Source organism: Cupressus sempervirens, chromosome 9 (genome assembly GCF_028749045.1).
Source record: "Cupressus sempervirens isolate cs-2001-9-10 chromosome 9, ASM2874904v1, whole genome shotgun sequence".
In the NCBI taxonomy this organism is placed as follows: domain Eukaryota; kingdom Viridiplantae; phylum Streptophyta; class Pinopsida; order Cupressales; family Cupressaceae; genus Cupressus; species Cupressus sempervirens.
The window spans coordinates 541,089,686-541,109,637 of NC_143126.1; the positions used below are offsets into that span (position 1 = coordinate 541,089,686).

Genomic DNA, 19,952 nt, shown 5'->3' on the forward strand with positions numbered 1-19,952 from the left:
GAGGTAATTTCTAGGAGTTTGGAGTAGTGGTTTAAGGACCCAACATAACCTGTATAGTCTTATTAAACTATATCATTCTAGATGCTACATATTTTTCAGCACATGATGTATTCATTATTTTTTAATTACTTTATTCATATGCTTACATGGTTACTTGTAAATTAAATTTTATGTATTATTTTGCTTTCTTCTTCAATTTCATGCACTCTGTGGGTACATCCACTTGAAAGAGAGGCTTACATGTAACTCAAATCCTATGTTGAGATTTTAGATAGTCACAAGTGTTATAAAGGCTCATTCGTGTGACCATACATAACATTATCACATGTTGTGGCTTGTCCTTTATATGTCTAGTCACCATATGGGAATTGATTTGAGTGCACTATTGTCATCTTTAAGACATGTATGATTTCCTAACTATACTAGTTTCATATTCTCTTATTTTCCTAGAGTTAGTGCAAAATCTTGTTTTTTAACCTATTTTAATTTGTGAGACAAAATTCACTCATTTCATTTTGTATACCTATTTTTGTAGATTTATAAGATAAGTACACACTAAAATAAATACTCATATGATGACACCTTGAAGGGTGCATCAATCTATATGGAACCTTTTGTATCCTTGGAAGTCTAAGTATTTAAGTTATATGTATGTTTGTGAATGCTATATGTTGTGATATGTGTGATCATTTTAGGATTTAGATTCACCTAAAAATGAGGGGAAAATATATACTAGTAAAATTTGCATGCCCATGTCATTTATATTTGTGCCCATTTTAAGAAAATAAATGTCGTAATCTTGTGTGAAATTGAGTTATATATATTTGAAATTAAATTGTGTGTGTGTGTGTGTGTGTGTGTGTGTGTGTGTGTGTACATTATTAGAAATAGAGGTTTGGTTGGCACTTGGTGTATTATTTATGTGTTGTATTGATGTCAAGTTTTTTCATTGATGACAACATATTTTTATGTGATCATGACAAAAGTAGATTCTATATATCGCAGGGAGATTTTTAGCAGAATGAAGTTGGTATATAATAGGCTAAGTTATTCAAACTTATATTTTTGTAGAAGAATGAGTGTTGATATAATAGCTATGTTACATGGATCTTATGTCGAGTCCAAGATGAGTTACAATATGTTTGGTGAATATTGGTAGAGGACTAGTGTACAAGAACTAATGTCAGAGACAACTAGTAACATATTTGTTGTCTCTTATTGGAAAAATGGAGTTAATGTTAGGGATCTTGGATCATGGTAGAAGACTTATTTGTACAACTATTTTCATGGTAGAAAGGTTTTGGGATTATTATGGAAAGGTTTTTTTTGTTTAATGTGCAATATATTTTACTGGAAACTGATAGTTTTGAGGAAGATATTATTTTTGTACCGTCTTAAAATGGAAGCACAAATAATTTAAGACCTTTAGCACCTTTCTCATAGTGAATTCATGGACCATAGATGGACTAGTTCTCAATGTGCTCATGCTCCTATTTCTTTCTACTTTTTTTAATTTTGTCTGCACTTCCTCCAAGACTTCTGGGACCTCTTTTCAATCCCTTCCCCCTAGGGGAAAGAGGCCTCAGGGCCTGAAGTGCCTTAGGGTTTCCAATTATTTTTATTTTGATCCCCAAGCAACTTGTATGGTTTTCCCACCTAAAAACTAGTATAAAAGGAGGTTTGGGATCTCATTTTTGCATTCATGCATTCCAATTGCATACACAAGGCATTTAAGTAAGAATTTTTTTATTAAGCATTCAAGGCACTTAAGATTTCAAGGATTCTTTGTGAGAATTTCCTCTTCAAGATCTAGTGTTTTTTTGGCCATCAAGGGAGGAGATCTATATTAAATTATTCATCATCTTCTTCATTGATGCATATTTACATCTATGGCTCCATGATATTGTTTTGGTAGATTGATTATGATTGTGGAGATATCCTAATCATACATACTGAATGTAATGCCTATGCCTAGTTGACTTTTCTTGTTACATTGCTAAATTCTTTTAGGTCAATTTTATGATTATATTTTATGATTAGTGGTACTTGGTTACTGTATTTGATTACATATATTTCATATTCAGTTGATGTATGTGTTGAGTTACTTAGTTATTTCATTTGTTGACAATTATTTTGATAATGATAGTACATGTATGTTCATATAGTGATTTCAATTATTTCATGGTGTTAGTTAGATAGATGATTTACATGCAATTTCTATGGATACTTACCCCATACTTGCATGTGTATGGTGTAGCTGTATGTTTTACTTTATGTTTGACTTTTCTGATGTGGTTGAGGGAGGAAGTCATAGTTACTTGCTAGTCAGAGTCTACACAATGTACCACTCCTCGCCATTTCTTATTTAGTTTAGATTATATGTGTATGTGCATGCTTGAATTGTATGCACATTGCAGGTACCGGGCATCAACTTCCTTGAATTTCTAGGATGAGTGTGCCCTATCGCAATATCTCAATGTTAAAAGATGAGAGATAGTCCTTGAGTCCAAATCCTAACCTGAAGCTAATTGTCCTAGAAAGTATGACAAGTGTCTAAGTTATTTACCTTTTCAAATTCGGCAAGTGACGTGAATTCATGATTTTGACCCTAGAGTTTTTATCTATGCTTTGTCTTGCAATTGAGTTTTTGTATTTAGTTTTGTGCGTCCAATGTGATTTTCAATTATAATTAAATCAATTAAAAGATAATTAAATGATTTAATTTAATGAAAATTTTATTTTAAAAAAAAATCCTTAATTATATTTAATTAATTGAGAAACTAATTAAATAAAAGAATTAAATTTAAAAGATTTAGTCAAAGTTTTGATTTGGCATAATCATATTTATTTAATTTAATAATAATATATTTAGGAGTTCTATTTTTATAATAAACTCTAAATATTGTTATTAATTAAATTAAAAAATATCTCGTGATTTAATAAAAGAGAGAAATGAATTTGATTTAATAAAGATTATTTTAAGTAAAATGCTAAAAGCTTGCACATGAAATTAAAATATAATATAATAATAAAGAAAAAGGTTCAGCATGATTGTAAAACTAAAACCCTAATTGGAGAAAGATCTTTATTAGGAAATTAGAGCTCATTTCTCCACACACAGGTTTGGAGGAGCCAATTTCCAAAAAGAGGGTTTACAAAAGAAGGGAATTGCTTACGAGTTTTGTGCATTTAGTTGTTTTGCACAGTACTTTTTGTTCTTTGAATTCTCTATCCTCTCTGTGTTTGTGATTATTTAAAGCCCTTATTTTTTAAGTTTAGATATTCATATTTTATTTATGATAGGGTTTTAAAAAAAAAGAAATCAAAATTTGATTAATCATTCATATTTTTCCTATCAAATATGTAATGTGTGTGTGTGTGTGTGTGTGTGTGTGTGTATAATTGCCACACTAAATTAATTTATTGTGATAATCTTATATATACATATTAAAATAATTGGCTTTCTTAAATTTCCAATTTCAAATTGGATTCAGTGAATTGTAATAGAGAAGGGTGATTGTTTTGTTTTGTTTATTTAAAACAAAATAAAAATAATAAGTATATATTAAATAGGGAGAGAGGATGCCATGACTCCCCCCATCCCCCTTCCCTTCCTGATTTGGTTGCCGGCTATGAAGGCAGCTAGGGCTACTGATAGTAGTGTAGTTGTTGCGACAACCAACACTGCTGCGAACAGCATGGCCAGCAAGTCTAAAATGCTTTATTATGTTTTAATTTTTTTTAATTTAATTTTATTAAATTGTAATTTAATATTTAAAAAAATGTTATTTTCTAAAATTATTATTAATTAATTTAATTAATAATAAATGTTATTAATAAATTTAATTTAATTTTTATTATATTATTAATGAATGATTATGGTTATTAATAATTTAGTATTATTTTATTGATAATTTGATCATTATTATTTTAATAGTTTAATAATAATTATTAATATTATTTTATAATATTTAATAAAAGCGTTAGTTTTGTAAGTTAGCTGTAAACTGTGTATTCTTGTTTAAAAGGGAAATGGTTTCAGTTATAAGGAAATGGTTTCTAATACTAGGGATAATTTTATTACATTCTTTGATAATTCAAAAACCTTAAACATTTTAACACTTTAGTAATGAGAACTGGAACCTTGATTATATATCAAATCTTGTATTTTGAAAGTGATTTGAACTATGAAAACAATGTTTAAAACTCTGATGAGATGTGTGTTGTATTTCATGTTGGGGTTTAGGTTTGACTTAGTAATTTGACCAATTACGATGTTTACCAGAGGCTTGGGGTTTTTGTTCTATGATGATGTTATGGGTAGTTTTTGGTCACGATCTTTTATACCCGACTATGGTGATGTGTCACGTATTTTCTATAATGAGATTTTATCTATTTTTTGTTAATGCTTTCCAATTGCTTGTATAGAACTAAGGTGAATGGTGTGTTTTCCTGATGTAACCTTTGAGTTTTTGATCAGTTTTCTTTTGGATGCTTTCTAGTTGATTGTATAGGACTGAGGTGATTATTGTGATTTCTCCTATGGTGCTTTCCAGATGCTTGCATTAGAATGAGGTGAATGTTATGATTTGTCTTTAGGTGCTTTCTAGTTGCTTGTAAAGTATTGAGGTCATTCCTGTGTTTTATCTATGGGTGATTTCAAATCACTTATAGAGGGCTGAGGTGAAAAGTGTGATTCTTTGATTTGTACTTTTATGATCCTAGGGTAGGTAATCTATGTGTATTTTGGGAAGTGGATGCCTAGGTAACCCATTGTAAGTTTTTTTAATAAGTGATAACATTTCATTAAATGGATTTAAAATGAACTAATAAGAGTTTGTGTTTTTCCTCACCCATGCCTCAAGTGCTAATACAGGCTATGATGGGAGTAGAGAGGATCCTTGGTTGCAACCTTGCTTCGTTAGTATACCTTGTATATATGAAATGATACCGGTGCCACATAAAGACACTAGGGGGTTAGAGTCCAAAGAGGTTTCCATGATAACCTTAGAGTTGGCTCAAGCAATGACACTTTCCTACTTACATAGTAGATTTCCTACGTGTCTTGTTGCCCCTAGGATTAGATGATACTTGTGTCTTAGTACCTTTGAGATAGATTGCTATTAGGATTTGCTTGACCTAGATGTTGGATATGACTTGTTGATTGATATCCATTTTGGACTTGAAACTATCTCCTCAACATAGTGGGAGTGGGCCATTTAGGTTCCACGAGGTCGGGTGGTAGTGCATTTTTCTTATACCATTTAGATCTGACCATTGGATGTCATTGCTAGATGTACTTATGTAGTTGTACCTTTCTTTCTGATCTTGTATTTCTATTGGATGATTATAATATGTTGTACAATACTTGATTATCAGAGATCTTATGAGATTATGTATTTATTTATGATGTATATTCTTTGAGCCCTGAGACTTGTATAGTGGATGATTATGCATTTTGGTTATGCTAAGTGGCATCCTTTGTAATTGCATATTTTTTATTGGATTTGTAGTTGTGATTATTCCATGTTGTGGATTTTAGTTATGTGTTAGATTTAATATTAATAAACTTTGACATGTGATTCAATGTCCTGGAACCCTTAAGAGATGTAATCTATTTATGATGGTTGTATGTATGTGAGTTATTTCTTCCGCTATATTATCTGTTGATGTTATTATCTCTCTCTTTTTTAAATGTTTGGAAAACTTAGTGAAACTTTAGGTTAATTTATTTTGAGTTCCCTAGCAAGGCATTACACTAAATCTGACATCTAAAACATACAATAAAGAAAATCCTTATTGAAAAGGGTTTTACAAGCAAGGTGAATACTTACATTTATCTTAGCTTGTTTCCTTTATATACATTTACATTTTAATTTCACGGTTGATTCCTCAATCTAGGGGTTAACCAAGGCAAGTCCCCCCCCCCACCCAAAAAAAATTCAAGTTTAATGTGTGCAGGACCATGTTAACAAATTTATGGTACCTAAAAATAACTCTCTGAAACCTTTTAGAAAAAAATAGGTTGACCTTGTTACAAGGTCCCAAGAACATGTTTAATTTTTAGAATGACATCCAAACACTTTTCCTTCAGGTCAACTTTTTTCGAAAGCCTCATTTGAAAAAAATCAAGTGTGGGTTTTTCTGAGTTTTTTATTTTATTTGGGGAGTCACGAACAAAATTTTAGAATCAAACCCAAATTCACACTTTTTGAAGCAAAAAAATACTTTCCTCTATAAATTTGAAGGTGAGTACCCTATCTTTCATTTCAATTTCCAATTTTAACATAATTGCATATTTTAATTTGTTTAATTGCAGATATTTAGCATCTAGATCTACATTTCATATCTCACTTAATCAATTAGTTTGATTACACAATCACATCCACATATCACACATGGAATAAAAGCACATTTCATTGTATTAAATTCCTTTAGCAATTCAAATGAAGTATTAGCATCATTTCCTCTATTTGGGTCTTGCTAATATAATTTGAATTCAAAATGGATTGTGCTTGGAAATTTTACTTCTCCACACAAACATTTCTAACGCTTTAGTGTGTAAAGTGGAGGCTTTTACCATATTTAGTGCTTCCATTTTACACCTAAACATTTTGGTGAACCCGAAAAATCCCCCTTTCTTGTGGATTTTGGAGTTAGATCCTTTTATACCCCTTATTTCCTTATTTGTATTATGTGTTTACCTTCATTTTAGTGAACTCAACTTTTTCCCCCTTCTATGGATTTTGGAGTTAGTATTTTCTACCTTGTGAAGTTAGATTGATTTATCTCCTCTTTGTGTATCTATATTAGTCTTCTTTTATATTTCATGTTTAGACCTATCTTGTATGCATTTTTCTCATGTTGCAAAAGTTTTTGAAAGTATTTTTCTACCATTACTCTATCCCATTTTCCATAAAACAACATCCTCCTCTACAATATGTTTCCCCTAAAAAGAATCAATTTAGTGTATGTGATGTTTTCTTGTCCTCTCTTACATCATCTTATATAGAACTATTAGTGTAAGACTATGATTTCAACCTCTCTCTTAATGCTCTTTCTCTTTGTGAGGGAGAGTTGAAGATTGATGTTTACCTTTGCCCCAATATAGACCTTATCTATGAGGATGCTTTTGGTAAGGATGATTTTCTACCTTCTTTCAATTATTCTCCTTTTTCTTCAGTGGTGTGCTTTATTGATAGACATATTCGTATCTTTGATGATTCTCCTATTTGGGGTAAACCCTTGGATGATGACATTGACTATTCTCTTCCTTGTGAAAGAATCTTAGTTTGAAACAATGATATCATGGATGGCATTTCATTTTAACATGACAAGCATCACATTTCTTCTTCTCCTAACACATATCCTCCTCTTAGGGATATTTTTGAGAAAGGGGAAGACATTATAAATTATTTTTATAAACATGACTCTACCTTGATTTGATGCTCCTATTAGAGAGGAACCATTAATTGAAATCCACAATCCCTATTCTATGGATTTCTTAGGAAACAAGGATAAGGGTGATCTCCTTAATGCTCTCTCTTTTAGTGATGAATCTATAGAGAAGAAATATCTTAATTAGGTTAATGTTTCTCATCCTATTCTTACTCTCAAAGGTTACCCTCCATCAAATAAACCTCTTGTCACCCTTAAAGGTTGTCCTTCCATAACTCTTAAAGGGGAACCTAACAATTCTTTGGATTACCATGTGGTTTCTCACACATAGTACCACCTCTTTCCCACCTTCTCAACCCATTTGTCATCCTTCATATTGTCTTTCTCAAAATCATGGGTTAGATTTTGATATGGTACTGTAATTACATAATACCCCTTCCAAGATTTATCTTTGGTAACTTCTTCAAATATCTCCTACATATCATGAAGCCTTGAAAAAATATTTATTTGCTCTTCCAACTCTACCTCCTATTCAAGACAATATTAATGCATTTTTACAATGCATGCATACTACCCTAACCCTACCTCCCATTGTGTTCACTCATGATGATTTTTCTTCTAAAGAGATTCAAGATCATTATGATGTCCTTATGGTAGTTGTCATTATCAATAGTAAACTCATTCATAGAACCTTAATTTATAATGGGTATGGACTTAGTATTTTTAGCATGGACATGCTCACAAAGATTAAAGGTGATCTTTCAAACATCAAACCTAGCAATGTTCCTATTCATGGATTTGATAACATTTCTAAGAAAAATTTAGGCATCATCACTTTACCTATCAAAGCAGGTCCGATTATTTTGAATACTTATATTCATCTTATGCCTGGACCTCTTAACTAAAATCTTCTTTTGGGTAGACCTTGGCTACATGGTATGCATGAAATTCCTTCAACTCTTCATCAAAAAGTCAAGTGTATCTACAATAATGTGATGTACACTCTTCATGCAGATACTAACCAAAATAGTTGTATAAATTTTGAGAAGAGATAGAATTAAAAATCTAATGATGATCCTCCTTCCACAAGTTTTCTTTCCAAAGATGATTAGGGATCCTTAGATTTCACACCAACCTTTCTTGGAGAATATAGAGTTAATGATCTTTCATTCATGAAATCTAAAACAAATCCTCTTTCTAATAAATTTGTTACTACTTCCCCTCATGTTCAATCTCTCAAACTAGTGATATGGATTCTAGTTTTCGTCTTGGTTATCATAGATTCTTTGAGAATGGCTTTTGTAAACAACACAAAAATCATATGCTCTTAGGTAATGATGGGCATGAGTACTATTCTCACACCATCATCGATCATGATTTAGGATGTGTGCCACAAATTGTTGAATTTTATTCTTTGTCCATATCCTCTCCTTTATTCTCTAACATATATTTTTTTATTAGTTAAGAAATTGTGTTACTTAAACTTTTTCACACTAAGGTGAATACTAGGCCTAAGCATAGAAAGAAACATAGTCAAAAACTTATAAATCTTTTATTTTGCGTGTATCACCATTATCATGACAACTCTACTAATGATTGTTAATATTTATATTACAAGTTTCAATAAATCATTAATAATGAGGTTATTCACATATCTCCTTATAATGAGCCCTATTTTAATCATAATTTCTTCAAATAACATCTAAGTCCCTATTATGTTGGTCAACACCATGTAACATTGTTGGCCTTCCTCTTGGGGGCTCATTGTCATACATGGTTCGCTTTGTGAGTAACATATATACATTCCTTCTCTTGTTCATACACTTGAGCAGAAAGGGATTCATATCCATGTTTCTCATTTTCTCAAGGATCCACTATTTTTTTGGTTGTGTTTTATTTATTTATCATGTGACATCCAATCTTACATTATTTGCAAGTGGGTTTTCATGGTAGATAGATCACTTACCTTGGAGCCTCAATATAATTTTTTCTCCTTTTCAAGGATTTACTTTTCCACTTCTTGCATGGTATCTCACTATATTCTACCCTTCCATGACCTTATAGGAGTTGTGACCTATTTGGCTTGGACAGGGTGTTTCTTATTGATATTATCTTTGATGCTAAAAGTGTTTTATTCTTATTCATCACTTCTTTAAGATGTTATACAATATGATTTTTTTAATTTAAAGGGCATCATATAGAGTATACTAGCATAACACAACTTTCTAGGGCCAGTTACTCTCTCATTTTAGATGTCTTGAATTGTTTGAGTAGCATGCCACACACACTTTCTAGACCATGTAACATATCATAGTGCATGTAAAAACCATTCTCATGGTATAGAAGTACTATATCATTGGGGTGTAAAGTCGACACAAGGTATAAAATTTATGGGATTGACTATCAAAAACACAAGCTACTAAACCATTCAATTCTCCTCCTTTCTTTTCTTTTGGGACTAACTATCAGGAACAAAAAATTGTTAGACGATTTGATCCTGCCCCTTTGTATGTTCATGGGATTGACTACCAAGCACACAAGCCTACTACACAATCCAATCCTATACATTTTGTGTGGTTCATAAGTGTCACATCCTGCCTCTCTCTCTCTCTCTCACACACACACACACACACACACACATGCACATCAGTGACATCTCTCTTATTGTGATTTTTTAATATGATGAGGACTCAAATCTCTTGAGGGTTGATGGTTTCTTCATCTCCTTAATCATGATGTCATCATATTTTTCTTTTGATATACTTTACTTTGAGTTTGAGGCAACTCATACTCCTACTAAAGTTATTATCTTAAAACGGAAGCATCCATAATTTAAACCTTTTAGCACCTATCTCATAGAAACTTCATGGACCATGGACGGAACTATGCTCAATGTGCTCATTCTCATATTTCTTTTTTCTTTTTCCGATTGTGTCTGCACTTCTATCGGGTTTTGCAAGACATCTTTCTGAGCCCTTCCCTAGGAACAAGTTGACCTAGTCAACCTATTTTGGAACAGGCTGACCCTAAGTTGATCTCTTCTAGGAGGAGGTCCCTAGGGAAAGAGGCTTTGGGGCATAAAGTGCCTTGGGGTTTCCAGTTATTTTATTGTGATCCCCAGATAGCTTGTATTATTTTTTTGCCCAAAAACTAATATAAAAGAAGGCTTGAGATCTTCATTATCACTTCCATACATTCCATATACATCAACAAGGCATTCAATAATTCAATCAAGAAAGTCTTCATCGAGCATTCAAGACACTCAAGGTTTCAAGGATTCTTTATGAGCATTTTCTCTTCAAGATCTAGGATTTTATTGGCCATCAAGGGAGGTGATCTACATTAAAACATTCATTATCTTCTCCATTGATGCAAATTTACATCAATGGCTCCATGATGTTGTTTTGGTAGATCTATTATGATTTTGGAGGTATATTGTATCCCATATACTGAATCAAACATCTACAACATACAATAAGGCAAATGCTTATTGACAAGGGTTTTTAGATGCAAGGTGAATACTTAAATTTATCTTTTTTTTTTTACATACATTTTCATTTTCATTTCAAGGTTGATTTCTCAATCTAGGGGTTGGCCAAGGAAAGCCCTCCCCCACCCAAAAATAAAAATCAAGTTTACTATTCCTAGAGACAAGTCAATGAATTTCTGATTGCAGATTTATAAATAACTCCCCTAGACCTTTCAAAAAAATTTGGCTCAACTTGGTTATAAGGTCCCACAAACATAGTGAATTTGTGGAACAACATAAGGAAACTTTTCCTCTAGGCTGATCTATCCTTGGATCCTCGATCGAATTTTTTTTTTTTTTTTAATGTTTAATGTTTTATTTGGGGGTGCATAGACATAATTTTAGATTTGAACATATAGCTACACTTTTAGGAGCAAAAACACACTTTCCCCTACACTTTTTAAGGTGAGTACTATATCTTTCATTTCAATTTCTAACTTCAACATAATTCATATCTTAATTGGTCTGATTGCATACATTTAGTATCTATATCTCCATTACATATCTCACTTAATTAGTCTGTTCAATTACACAATCACATCCACATATCACACACGGGACAAAGAGCATTTCCTTGCATTACATTCCTTTTAGCAATTCAAATTTAATATTGGCATCCCTTCCTCTATTTGGGTCTTGCTAATATATTTCAAATTTAAAACACATCATGCTTGGAAGTTATCCTTCCCCCCACACACATTTATAATGCTTTAGTGTGTAAAGTGGAGACCTTTACCCTATTTAGTGCTTCCATTTTATACCCAAACAATTTTATCATTGTAAAATGTAATAATTATATTCTAAAATTTGTGAACTATAATGTAATATTTTCAATGATTCTTATGAAGGTGTGTATGCCTTTGCATGGTCCTATGTAATTAAGTCTACATTGGAGAAGCTTTAACAACCCGACCTAATTACTTATTTGTGAAGATATAAAGGAAAGTTGTTTTTCTTGGTTGGAAATCATTATGTATCTAATGTATGTGGTCAGTTGATACAAGCTTGTATGTTTTATGGACAAACAAAAGTAGAGGTTGAGTTGGTTGATTGTGATGAGCTTCAAAGGAACTATTTTGGCATGTAAGTTGTAGATCAATTCATTCACTGATTTGGATATGTTATCTCAAATATTTATTTCTCGTACTTGCTAAAGGATTTAGGTAGTGGGCCTATATATTTATTTATCAACCTTTAACAAGGGTTCAAGGTCTCCTAACAAGGATTTGTCCTCGAATATGGATTGTTGTACTAAATGCACTATAATCGGCTCCTAATAGGGTCACATCCTTTCGCAAGGAACTAATATATAAGTACACTTTCTTGTGAGTACCATCCCCACTATGATTTTCTATTTAATCAAAGGTTCCCCTAGTCAACAAAGAATTGTGTTATGGTGTATGATTTTCTCTTATAATACATCATTATTTTAATTGTTGGAGTTGAAATTTATAAGTTCGGGTTTAAGTTTAATTGATCATAACTAATTCACCCCCTTGTTGTGTTTGGAATTTACTTCTTAACAATTGGTATCGAAGAATTAAATCCTCTTTGAGAAGAAAGATTTACATCTCGATGATATGTATGGCTTGCAAGAAGAAAAGTCTGAAGTTTGATGGTGATAACTATTACAGATGGAAGGATAGGATGTGAACACACTTGAATTGAATGGGGATTGACTTCTTGTTGATTACAAAGAAAAAAGTACATGTTAAATTAGGGAGAGAGCTATCTTTAAGCATAGATAATGAAAAGAAGGTTTTCTAGTGTAACATGATTGCAAGAGAAGCACTGATAAACACACTATTAGAGGTTGAATTTATTAAGTAAAAAGTTTTTTTTTAATATTGCATGGGATATTTGGACTAGGTTAGAAATGTTATATGAAAGTGATAAACATTTTTTTTTTTTTTAAAAGAGGTTGCAAACATGGAAGACTAAATTAGAGAATAATAGAATGCAAGAAGATGAAGCAATTAGAACATATATGCATAGGATTACTGAGATTTCTATAGATGTAAGAAGCTTTGGAGGAACTATACCATAAAATGTAGTTTGTTTGAAGATTCTAAGGTCCTTAACTCCTACTTATGACAATAAGGAAAATGTTATTGAAGAATTTATTCCTCTTATTCAAGATTTTAATAGAGAAATGTTAATTGGGAGATTGTAATCTTTTGAGACTAGTCGACTGAAAGATACTTTTCCTAGAGTTGGGACTACTTTTAGAGCTAGTGTACATAAAGATAAGAGGCTACTAACAAAAAGTGCAAGCACCAATATAAGATTTGCAGATTATGCAACTGATTGGGTAGATATTTAGGAAGAAGATAAGAAGATTAATTAATTTGTATCATTGATTAAAAAAATAGAACCTAAAGGTAAGGGTATTTTCAAGAACATATCTCCTTTTGTTTCATGGCATTCTAAGGAGATTGGTCACTTTACTTTTAAATGTCCCAAAAGAGAACCTAAGGTAAAACCTAGACCCTACACATCAAATATTCCTAAGGAATGTCTAAATGTTAATGATGATGAATTGAAAATAAAGAAAATAATTTTCTAGATGATGATGAAGATGAAATTGGAATTTTTTCCATTAAGAATGAGTGTCCCATTAAAGAAGAAAGGTCATGTATTTCATATGTTGAGAAAAAATATTAGATTGGATTATAGATAGTGGTTGCTCACATCACATGATAGGTGACAAAGATAAGTTTGTTGAAATTAAGAGATATGATGGAGGTGTAGTTAGAGTTTGTAACAATAAACCTTGTCCTATCAAGGAAAAAGATCTATTACTCTTGATGGTTAGACTACCATTGAAGATGTATACTTTTTTGATGGTTTGAAATATAACCCATTGAGTGTTGGGAAACTAGTTGATAAGGGATATCACTTACAATTTATTGATAAGATATGTTCAATAATGGATAAGAATGGAAATATGACTCCCAGGAGAACTAGAATATGAGTTAATGTATTTTAGTTGAATCCTAGTGAGATCAGTTGTTTGGTTGCAAAAGTTGATGACAATTGGCTATAACATAGAAGATTTTGTCACATAAACTTTGATAATATAGTGAAGGTGAGAAATTCAAATTTTGTGAGAGATCCACTAGGATAATGAACCTGCTAACATGATGTGTAATGACTTAAAAAAAGAAGAGTACTTTTCCTAGCAATATGCTTACTACTTCATAAAACTTGGAGATTGTTCATATAGATTTGTGTAGACCTGTAAAGAAAAAACTTTCTATGGTGAGAAGCATTTCATTAATTTCATTGATGATTTCATTAGAATGATGTGGGCTACTTTCTTGAGAGAGAAATCTGAATCTTTTAATAAGTTCAAGATATTCAAGGCCAAATATGGGAACCAAGTGTAATTATAAAATGTTTGAAGTTTGATAGAGGTGGAGATTTTACTTCTGATCAATTCAATGCATTTTTTTGAGGATAATGATATTCACAGGAAAGTTTCAACACCTAAGACACCACAACATAATGGTATAGTAGAAAGAAGAAATAGAAAAGTGAATGAAGTAGCTAGAGCGATGTTGCTTGAGTTTTAAGTTATCACATGTACATTGGAGAGAAGTTGTTAATACTAAAGTATACTCTATGTACATAGTTCAGATCAAACAAGGAACAGGTAAAACTCCTAATGAAATATAGTTTGGTCATACACCTATTGTTAAATATTTAAAAATTTGTAGAAGAAAATGTTATATCCAAAGAGAAGATGAGATAGGGAAATTTGATCCTAGAAGTGATGAAGGAATATTCCTTGGATATTCAACTAAGAGTAATGCTTATAGATGTCATAATATGAGATTGAAGAAACTAGTTGAAAGTGCAAATGTCATAATTGATGAGAGATTTTACGTACAAGAAAGAACTTTTGAATATGATTATGATGATGATTCAAATTAGGCTTTTCTAAATTAGAGACCAATGATACACCACAATACAAAGCAAGAGTTATTATGTTGCAAGGAACTGTCCTGAAAATCATATTTTTGGTGATGCTAGCAGAGGAGTAATGACTAGACAAAAGGTAAGAGATGAAATTTGTTTGATTTCATAGATTGAATCTAAGGCAATTGATGAAGCATGTAAGGATGGATTTTGGATAAATGCAATGAAAGAACTTGAACAAATTGAGAAGAACAATACATGGGAATTAGTCCCTATACCTAAAGATAAGAATGTTATAGGTACAATATGGATTTTTAGGAAGTAAATCAATGAGTAAGGTGAAGTTGTTAGAAATAAAGCAAGGTTGGTATGTAAAGGTTATTCACAATAGAAAGGTATAGACTTTGAAGAAAGTTTTTCTCTTCTAGAAAGAGAGGTCGTAAGAATGTTTTTGGCTTATGCATCTAACAATAATTTCAAAGTGTATCAGATGGATGTTAAGTCATCTTTCTTGAATGGTGAACTTTAGGAAGAAGTCTTCAATGAAAAAACTGATGGATTTCTATTAATTGAATAAAAATACATGGTATGCAAGCTAAATAAGGCATTGCATGGATTAAAGCAAGCACCTAGAGCCTAGTATGCTAGATTAGATAAACACATTTTGATTTTGGGATTTAAGAAAGGTAATGGAAACAATAACATTTATATGAGAACTAATTTTGATGGCTTATTGATAATTGAAGTATTTGTTGATGATAGCGTTTTTGGTCAAAATGATGAAGTAATAATTTTTCTTATGAGATGAAAAATAAATTTGAAATTTTTATAATTGGTGAGATGAAATATTTTCTTGGATTACAAATAACAAAAGCTATAGATGACATTTTCATATCTTAGACTAAGTATCTTAAAGAGTTATTGTTAAGATTTGGTATGGAAAATTGCAAACCTTTTGGAACATCTATGGTTATAGGATGTAAATTGTCTAACAAGGATGATGTAGCTAATGCTATGAAAACAAGGTACAGATCAATGATTGGTGGCTTACAATATTTAACTCACACAAAACTAGATATTGCTAATGTAGTTGGAATTGTAGCAAGATATCGAGAAGATCCTAAAGAGACACACTTTGCAGCAATGAAAGGAATATTGGAGTTTGGCTTATGGTATGAAAGATCTAATGATTTCACATTGTATGTATATATTGGCATTGATTCGAAAGGGAATGTGGATGATAGAAAAAAACACAAGTGGATAAGCATTTTAGCTTGGAGGAAGGCTAGTATCTTCCTTAAGTAAGAAGTGAGACTTTATTTCTCAGTCTACAGAAGAAGTAGAATATGTTATAGCAACAAACAGTTGTAATCAGATAATGTGGATGAAATAAATGTTGAAGGGTATTGGTATTAGACTTTATAAACCTACTACAATGCACTTTGTTAATACAAGTATACTTAGTATGTCTAAGAATATTGTTTTACAATCAAAGCCTAAACACATTGCAATTAAGTATCATTTTATAAGAGTGAAGATTGTACAAAAGGAAATCATATTAGAGTATGTGAGTATAAAAGAATAGATAGAAAATATATTCGCTAAATCATTAGCTAAAGACACTTTTGAGTATCTCAGAGGTATGTTGGGGTTATAGCCCCACCTAGTGTAGAGTAATTGACGTAGCTTTGCATCAATTCAATACATTTATAGTGTTATTCATTCATTTGGAGGTGATGCTTGGTACTACTCTTAAGGGAGAGTGGTTGTAGTGAACAAAGTTATTTATACAACTCTTGTTTAATGTTTTGGCATAACAATATTTGTTGGCACTTGATATACTTTTGGTTATAGATTGGCTTGATCCAATGTATGTACTTTGATGAAGATATTCATTGAGGACATGTTTGGTCACTGGAATAGGACTAAAAAAAATTGGAATGCATTTTCTATTTTTCGTTTGGTTCATTAATTGGAATAGGGAATATGAATACGTATTCCCATTTTGCCTCTAAAATGAGCTTATACTTATTCCAAAAAATAGTTGTTATTGGAATAGCCATTCCTATTCCCAATATGCATTCCTATTCTCCATTTCTATGCTTGCAACCAAATGGGCCGTAAAGGAGGAGTATTTCAAATTGTCATTAGATATTTGGGATATTGGCATATTTTCCATTAGAAAGGGCATTTCCAAAATTCAAGCTCATTATTCCCCCTTTGACACCATTATCTAATATAGTAAAACAATTTACTATATTTTAATGAGCTTGAATTTTACCTTTTTCTTTATAAAATTCAAATATGATAAACTCTGCATTCGTGAAAATAACCCTTTAGTTTCTAAAAGCTATAATTCAAAGTTAGGAGCTAGCCTCCTTCATTTTTCTAACTTGTGTTGAGTGAGCACATATATTGTAGAATTTGATGGCGTACACTAGAATTCATTTAGTTACAATGATTTTGACAGTTATCAAGCATCCTAGAGCAATGTATGAGAGATCAATAATGAAACATTCAAATTTAGTGCATTAAAATTAAAAAAGAGCTCTAAAGAGTAGTTGGAGTCCTCCCTTGTGTAAAAATGGTGAAGTATGAAATAGGGGAAAAAATTAAGTATATGTAATTGTTGAAGACTTTCTAACATATATCATTCATTGTTATTTACAACTAGGAGTCCAATAATTGATTGCAATGGGACTAAGAAAGATAATCATTACTAAAAGAATTATTTTAAATAGAAAAGGAAAAAGTAAAACTTAAAAAAGTTAGAGAATTCATCATAAAACTAGATTTTGGAAAATGCCACAAATTAAAACTTCAATTAGATGTTAAACAATGACTTTTTGACAGGGATAATACTAATTGTAAATAGCTTAAACCAACCATATAGTTACAATTTAAATTAGCAAAAATATAAGAGCCAATCAGATTAGAAGAATAATCTTTAAAAAAAACAGAAATAAAAATAAAATGATTGTATAATACTACAAATGAAGTTTAATTCACAATTTTTTAAGAAAACTAATTATAAAAAGATAAGTAAGAAAAAAACTCTATATCAATGTGTACACCTTCAAAATAGAGTTTTAGTAATCTATAAAAACATGTAAAAGGCCACGTAAAATACTCTATATAGAACTTTGTGCCACTTGCCACCACTTCATGTATTGACATGATTGTTGAGCTCTTTTTTTTTTGTTGGAATTATTTGAATAGAAAATTAAAAAGATCATTGGAAAAAAACACTTCCACCAATGAAAAATTAGAAATTTAATAAGGAAAAATTCATTTTAATAGACATTAATCTTACAACCATAATATATAACAAATGATTTACTCTTTCTAAACCGAGGTATGAACTAATAGAAAGAAGAGATTGAAAACTATAGTCTCTACCTATAGATAGGTAGAACTAATAACTAATCTACATATATTCATTATAGGTTCATTGTATGATGTATAATCTTTTGTATTCAATTTTAGGGGTTTGACTTAGGTGGACAAGGCTCCTTGCAACCTAATGACGACCTTTCCCAAATATTCTTAAATATTACTAGCCTTTTAGGAGAAAGCTCATTAAAATGAATTAAAAAGTATTATATTATGTTATATACTCTATATTTTAAACAAAATATAATTCTAAAAAACATATTGAAACATTCAGAAAAAGTAAAATAAAATATTTAAGATCTTCATAGAATAACACCTAATCTTGAATTATAAACCTAAAGAACATTATCTATCATTTGTGATTTTCTAGAAAATAAATTATGGTAATGAAACTCAAAATTCATTAGGTGTGCATATTAGAATATCATGAGAAGTTAGCAATCGGTTGAAAAATAATTTTGAAGACACGAACAAGCATATATTAAACGTGGTGTTAAAAAGGAAATGCAGGGTCGTCAAAGGAAAATGTTAAATAGAATAAGTTCGTCGCCTGAGAGATTCGAACTCTCGCGGGGAGACCCCATGTACTTAGCAGGCACACGCCTTAACCACTCGGCCAAAGCGACGGTTTGGTTTTTTATCTTTTAATTTATATATTTAGTAAATTTGCTTCTAGAAATTTTGTATTAAAGTCAACCACATTAATACTGCATTTGACTGTCTCTCTATTAAATACTTTATGGTTTTTTCCCCTAATACGAGGTTTTCCCATAGCTTTAAACTATACCTTTTTCACTAGGCGGCCATATAAGGCACATAGTACCTATGGTGAATCTAATACAAATACATGTAATTGAATTGAATATTGTAGATATTAATGGTGAAAATTATGTCCTTTTTGGGAAAAAGAAGATTGATTTATTTTGATATTGTTAATTCATATAATCTTTTATTAAAAGTTAATATAGATTTTAATTGTTAATTCATTTAAAAGTATTTATTTTTAAAGAGTAGTTTTAATTTTTAGCATAATCAAAATTTCATTTAGGTTTGTATCATATTTCTTATAGACAATTTAATGCAATCTAATAATTTGTAAAAATGAATATAAAGTTCTCAGTTTTTAAATTCAGATTAAGGAGGGTCTAATCATTTCTATTAACAGTTGTGTTCACTTGACATGTGAAATATTTTAGTTGCTACCTTTGGAGATGTATTTAAGGACTAACTCTAATTCACTTTTATTGTAAAAATATTTATTTAAGAATATTCATTCATATGATTGAATTTATTACTTCATTAGTTTTTTGTATTTGGATGTATCTATTTGATCTTTCCTAATTTATTTGGAGAAACGTGCATCAAGGTAAACTGGGAACGAACATCAAATACTTCAATGAGATGCATTTAAAAATGAAAAATAGTATGTTTTTATATTTTGATGTATCCATTTGATATTTTCCTTATTTATTTGTAAACAATTGCATTAAGGAAAACCTAGAATGATCGCCACATACTTCTAAGGGGGTTAGATCCATGGAGCTAGATCTAATTTGTACATATCAAGGTGATCCTACATTTATGCAACTAAATCACAATGAAGAATAACATGTATCTATATTTTGATGTATTCATTTGATCTTTTCTTAATTCATCTTAATATTAAAAAGTCATCAACTATCTATCATATTATATATACATTGAATTTTAA

General features: G+C 30.8%; 1 non-coding gene across 1 annotated transcript; it reads right to left on the reverse strand.

Annotated features, from left to right (window-relative positions):
- Positions 1-18,785: 18,785 nt before the first annotated feature.
- Positions 18,786-18,867, reverse strand: TRNAS-GCU (transfer RNA serine (anticodon GCU)). The gene has a single exon. It is a non-coding gene; the product is annotated as a tRNA-Ser (tRNA).
- Positions 18,868-19,952: the final 1,085 nt, after the last annotated feature.